The sequence below is a fragment of the Apium graveolens genome, chromosome 3 (assembly GCF_009905375.1).
Source record: "Apium graveolens cultivar Ventura chromosome 3, ASM990537v1, whole genome shotgun sequence".
Classification (NCBI taxonomy): domain Eukaryota; kingdom Viridiplantae; phylum Streptophyta; class Magnoliopsida; order Apiales; family Apiaceae; genus Apium; species Apium graveolens.
In genome coordinates, this window is record NC_133649.1 from 219,280,695 (window position 1) to 219,287,469 (window position 6,775).

Here is a 6,775-nt window from a genome sequence, read left to right on the forward strand (position 1 = left end):
CCTTAGGAAGAGTGTGTTCAACAGTAGTCTTCCTTGGTTCCGCCGCTTTCTCCTTTTGCTTAGCTTCTTCATCACCAGCTTCAGATTCTCCTTCTTTTGCTTTTTCAGCATCAACAACTTTTCCAGACCTTAAGGTAATAGCCTTGACTTGCTCTTTAGCTTCCTTCCTGTCTGGCACTTCAGTATCACTGGGAAGTGTGCCAGGTTGACGATTGAGCACTGTATTGGCTATTTGACCGATTTGATTTTCCAAGGTCTTAATAGAAACCGCCTGACTCTTGCACAACAGCTTAAGTTCCTCAAAATCAGCACTAGAGGGTGGAGCTGCACCTCCTTGTTGAGGATATGATTTCCTTTGAGCATAATGCTGTGGTTGCTCGAATCCAGGTGGATTGAACTGTTTACTTACGCCTTGCTGATATGGTTTCTGAATAGCATTATGATTATTACTCCAGCTGAAATTTGGATGATTTCTGTTGTTAGGATGATACGTAGCTGGCACAGGCTGCTGCTGTCACTGATAATTGTTCACATACTGAACAGATTCATTAACAAGAGAACACTGATCCGTAGCATGAGAACCTGCATAAAGCTCACATACCATAACTATCTGATTGACCCCATAAGTGGCTAGAGAGTCGACCTTCATAGACAGCGCTTGGAGCTGTGCTGCAATAGCTGTAGCTGCATCGACTTCCAGAATACCTGCTACCTTCCCATACATCATCCTTTGAGTTGGGTTTTGATGCTCATTTGCAGCCATAGTCTCAATAAGATTATAAGCCTCAGTATAGCTTTTGGCCCACAAGGCGCCTCCAGCTGCTGCATCGAGCATGGGCCGAGATTGGGCCCCCAAACCATTATAGAAACCAGTGATCACCATCCAATCAGGCATTCCATGATGTGGACACTTTCTCAACATCTCTTTGTAGCGCTCCCAAGCTTCGCACATAGATTCTGTAGGTTGCTACGCAAACTGAGTAAGAGCACTCCTCATAGCAGCAGTCTTCGCCATTGGATAAAACTTAACCATAAACTTTTGCGCAAGATCTTGCCAAGTAGTGATAGACCCAGCTGGTTCAGAATGTAACTAGTCCTTAGCTTTATCCCTCAGAGAGAATGGGAAAAGCCTCAGCTTGATAGCCTCATCAGTCACACCATTATATTTGAAAGTACTGCAGTTCTCGATAAAATTCCTTATATGCATGTTAGGGTCTTCAGTCACAGCACCTCCAAAAGAAACAGAATTCTGCACCATCTGAATAGTGCCTGGCTTGATGTCAAAGGTATTAGCCTGAATAGCCGGATGAAGAATGCTAGACTGAATGTCATCAATTTTGGGCCGAGAAAAGTCCATAAGAGCTGGATCTGCCGAAACAATACGATCACCCATGATTACTGGCTCTTTATGCTCACTTCCTGAATCCGAATCTTTAAAATCTATCTTCTCCGGAATATCAAGAACTTTGTCTGTCTCCTCAGCCGTATCTAAAGTCCTCTTGCGAGTACGAGAACGAGTTTGCATAAATGCTAGCTAAAGTACCTGAAACACAACCGAAAACAGTAAGTAACACGTCTTAATCACTGAGTCCTAATGACCAATGATGGTAAGTATATAAACTAAACAAATACGCCGAGTCCCCGGTAGTGGCGCCAAAAACTTGTTAGGGCAAAAACACGCGCTAATAACACACGCAAGTATACGCGTTCGCAAGTAATATAGAATACTTTCTAGTTCGTTCCCACAGAGACTCAGACTAAATATGTTCAATTAAACTCACTCACCAGTGTATGACTACTTCTCAATGTTAAGACAATAACACTTAGATTTGATTAACTAGTTATTAACTACAATTAACTACTAGAATTAAGCACTTAATTAACACTTGAATTAACAATATTAAAACATTCATGAGATCACAACTTCATTACTACTTCCTTCAATAGCTATTGTTATTACCCTTAGCATGTAACAGTGATGATATTAATCGAATAACACGAAACTGGTAAAAGCCAACTTTTATTGTACTAATACCATTCTACCAAGCATGCACAATTAAGATAGAAGTTGAATAGGCATCAATTATGTTGAGTCCCTATATGTCTACAAAAATTGACAACATAACGATTTAAGCACAAGGTATTCCTTTTGATTACACAGGGTGAATAAAATGGTTAGAGTAACCCACTAATCATGCATACTCTTACATGAACCTATGCTAGCATGGCAAGTTCTAAATCTCAAGATCCACCGTCACTTCACAAGAGAATAACACCTTATCTTATATGTTCGCGACGCACAGAAGACGAATACGCACAACCAATACTAGATATCATACAATCATCACACACTAAGGTATTAAACAACTAACTAAAGAATTCTATAGTAATTTCGTTACGACCCCATGATCACGATTAGCCCATGATAGCACTCATCGTCATCATGGGTTCATATGGAAACATGATAATAACACACGAGAATAATAACTAAAACTACTTATATTAAACCAGAGTACGTCACAAGAGTAAATAGGTTCAAAGTAAAGAAAACTAGCATCCAACGTTACAACGAAATAAAGAATCACAAGAAAATATGCTTTCTCTTCGTTGCAGTGTGCTAAAATGGTCTTCTTCCTTATCTCCTTGCTCTTCGATTAATACTACGATCCAACCTTTGTGAAACATCTCTGAAATCTACATATATAGGAGTCCCATAAAGCCCAGCTAACTCAGAAGTTGGAAGTCAAACATAAATAGGAGTCTAAAATATTAATTCTGAAAATCCGACCCTGCGCGGCCGCTCAGCATTCCTGAGCAGGCGCTCAGCTTCCTGAGCGGTTGCTCAGCAGAGCTGAGCGGGCACTCAGCCCCCTACTGTAAACTGATCCATTTTTCTTCCGTTTCTTCCCTGCAATCTGCTCCTATCTTCCCACTTGCAATGCTAAACACATGCCAAGGCTTATTATTGATGAAATCTCTCCCGAAATGCAATTAATACCCTGAAATGCACAAACACTAGAAAAACGCATCAAATACACAAAATACTTGATTTCAAGACATCAATTCAAGCCATTATAAGACGTTCTAAGTGGTATAAAATGCCACTTATCAATACACACCTTTTTATGGAAACAATTCTTTAAGGGATTTTAATAACCTGCGAATACCTTAATAGTAATCCCAACACCTAGGCTTGGGTTACGGTATTGCATCACAATTCCAATTGGAAGAATAATACATTCGTTGGAGCCACCGCATACGATGATCAGTCGTACTGCGATAAAAGTAACCTTTTCTACTAGTAGAGGGATGACACCTTCACATCTCGGTTATCACCCTTGCTGCATACGGGCTATGTGTCCTCATTTCGGGTATACACACACTTCGCAGGTCCATAGGTACATATTGTAGCTTCTCCTACGGTACCAGTAGTCTATCCAATACACGAAGTACTTGGATCATACCCCTCCCTTGTCCTTTAGGAAGTCCTATCATATCTCGAGAACTCGAACCACATCGAAGTTCCTCCAAGCATTTTGCTTTTTGATAGGCATAGCTTTACTATATATATATATATATGTACTTCCGAAAGTTTCGGAGGAAGTACTAAGGATGTGAGTTGACCGTTGTCAACAGATAATAAAATAAGGGGGAAAAGTTTCTCCTTGAAACTATATTCAAAATATTAAATAAGTCGGGATAATGTTCTCCGATAATATGAAATTATTCGAATGATATTCCGAAATCAGAAAGTATGTTTTAAATCAGTATCTATGATTTTTAAATCAATAATAAACCCTTTAATAAATAATTAAATGATAATCGATAGATAATTAAACCTCGAATGAGTTTACTCATTAAAAGAATTTTTAAAATAATATTCCTCAACTAGTTTGTGTCTACATAATTAATAATCTATAATGAATAATCGAGTTTGAAATAAATAAACGTTGGAGTATACTACTCCCATAATAAATGAATAAGTATATAATATTTATTATTTGAACAATAAAATATATTTGACGGAATATGATCGTTGGGAAATCGTTTTAATAAAAGTTCGAGGTGTTTTAATGTTTCGTAAGTGGACGTTGAGTCCCTTTAAAACGTACTACTATGGACATGTAATCGTCCTATAATATCACCGGAATGATTCCCGGATTTTATCTTAAATCCCGACCGACTCTCGGTTTCATATAATATGTCACGCTTAAAGCGAAATAAACATTTCACGATATATACTTATCGTACAACATCGCTATATTATGTGAAAATTCAACAACTACGTGTCATGGAAAACATGGTATTTATGCAATGATACTAAAACAATCCTTTCATAACAAAATAGTAAAATGGAGTTGGGTTCGTAAACTTGCCTGGGTATCTCGAGGTGGAGGATGCTCTAGGTTCCGCTCGTAAATCTATAACCATACAATTTATTTCATTAGGTCCCGTTCTAATTTACGGCAACTCGCACTCATGTGCTACTTATTATGCACCCTCTCAACTTATATTATCCTTATTTATTCCTTTAATTCATATTCATATTATGGTCACTTCATTTTTCTAAGTATCGTAGGTTCATTCTCATTATCGTCGTCGGCTCCGCTTATGGATTCTTACGGTTTCTACTCGCGCGGTCTCGGCTCCGATATTTTTATAAAATTGAGAAATCATTATTTCTACTTGAAATTTTTATAGAATTTAGGAAACTCAATATGTTACTCTCTGTAAAAACTTCATGATTTATGAACACTTTTAAGTCTATCCTTTATATTTTCAAAGTCCGTGATTCGTAGCAGTTTTTGTCGCGTAAATCACTTTTACTAAAATGGTCATAACTTTTGATCCGTAAATCGGAATCAACCGATTCAAGCGCCTAAACGATCCTTATAACATTTTCTATCCTAAAAAAAGATTATTTTTCAAGAAACTACAGTTTAAAACTTCAGGACTTTCTTCAGAAACTTAAAGTTACGATTCGTTGGTTTTAACAGAGTTATGTTTACTATCGGGGTTCCGTTTACGCCCTAACTCTTAACACAACCACCAACAATCATCATATTATCATCAACACACAAACTACTCTCAATAACATCATGTTCTTGAGGCAACAACAACCAACCTTAATCTATTTAACTTATCAAGATTTCACCAATAATACTCATTATACTAGGTTTACTACCACATACTAAATGGATCTTAAAAATGAAGTTGGGCCAAAGATTTTTACCTTTCTTGAAAGCTTGAGATGTGTTCTTGAGGATGGTGGAGGCTTGGAAGTGCTTGGTATGATTTTTAGAACCTAAAACCATTATTGAAATCAAGAAACCAAAGAGAGGTTACTATTCATACTATTCACTAATGAGTTTCTTGAATTTATTTCACCCATCAAACCTTGATAAAAAGAGATGAAAGAATTTTCTTACCTTAGTTTAATTTCTAGGTGGCTTGAGAATTAATTGGATGATTTTACAAGAGCTAGAACTTGGAGTTTTTAATTTGAATTCTCTCCCTTTTTTGATATAGCCGAATGGAAGCTGGTGATGGGGGGAGGTATTTATACTACTCTTGGTTGCTTCTCTTGGATGCTTTGCTAGGTTGCTTCTAGGAAGATGAGGTGATATCTTTGTAATTGATTTTATTCTCCTAGTATAGCATTATAGGTTGATTCTTGGTTACAAATCTTAGGGACAAATCTTAATAGCTTGCTAGGTTACAAGCTAAACTACTTGGTTAGCTTCCTTAGCACACTATTTTGCTAGCTAGCTTGTTCATCCTATGGTTAGCTCACTATTTGATGAAGTAACAATGGTTACTTCCTTACCATGGTTTAGTTAGTGCATTACGTTTATTTAATCATTTACGCGTTCGCTCGGTTATTTAAACGTTCTTCGTAATACTCACTCGTAATTGGTTCGCGAAGTAATTCCTTTTGTATTTATTCCTTATATTTTTATTTATCCTACTTGAATATAAATCTGTAGGATTTTAATCTCGTAATTATATTATGATTCCCGTAATCCTCAATGAGTCATAAATACGGTCGTTTTTCAAAGTTCGTTTTCTTCGAAAACTAATAGCGTTTACATACACTCATTTGATACGTATAGTCGTAATATTAACTCCGAAACTCATTTTCTCATGCACTACATAGTGTGGGCTCAAAAGTTTTTCCCGTTCGTCAGAGTTACTATTCATTAAACGTTTTACAAGGTCTCAAAAATTTGAGTTATTACAGTCTTCCCCTCTAACAAGGATTCCGTCCCGGAATCAATTAGAAAATAAGTGGGGATATCTATTCCTCATTGTGTCTTCAAGTTCCCAAGTTGACTCTTCGACATTTTGATTTCTCCATAAGATCCTTACCAGCTTCACAGTCTTGTTCCTCAGCACTTGTTTTTTCTGGTCCATTATCCTTACTGGCTGCTCGATGTAGGTCAGGTCTGATTATAAATCTACCTGCTCATATTCTATTACATGTCGTGCATATGCGTGGTACTTCCTTAACATGGACGCGTGGAATACATTGTGTAATTGTTGCAAATTAGGAGGCAAGGCGAGCTCGTAAGCTAGAGGTCCTATTCTCCTCAAAATTTCAAAGGGTCCTATGAATCTGGGACTCAGCTTCCCTTTCTTTCCAAATCTCATCGCTCCTTTCCACGGAGATACCTTCAATAGCACAGAATCTCCTACTTCATATTCCCTATCCTTTCTGGTCTGGTCGGCGTACTTCTTTTGTCTGTCCTAGGCTGCTACCAGTCTTTTCCTGATG

At 37.5% G+C, this 6,775-nt stretch overlaps 1 non-coding gene across 1 annotated transcript; it reads left to right on the forward strand.

Moving 5' to 3' along the window:
• The first annotated feature begins 893 nt into the window (after positions 1-893).
• Positions 894-1,000, forward strand: LOC141715931 (small nucleolar RNA R71). The gene has a single exon (XR_012572671.1). It is a non-coding gene; the product is annotated as a small nucleolar RNA R71 (small nucleolar RNA).
• The last annotated feature ends 5,775 nt before the right edge of the window (positions 1,001-6,775 follow it).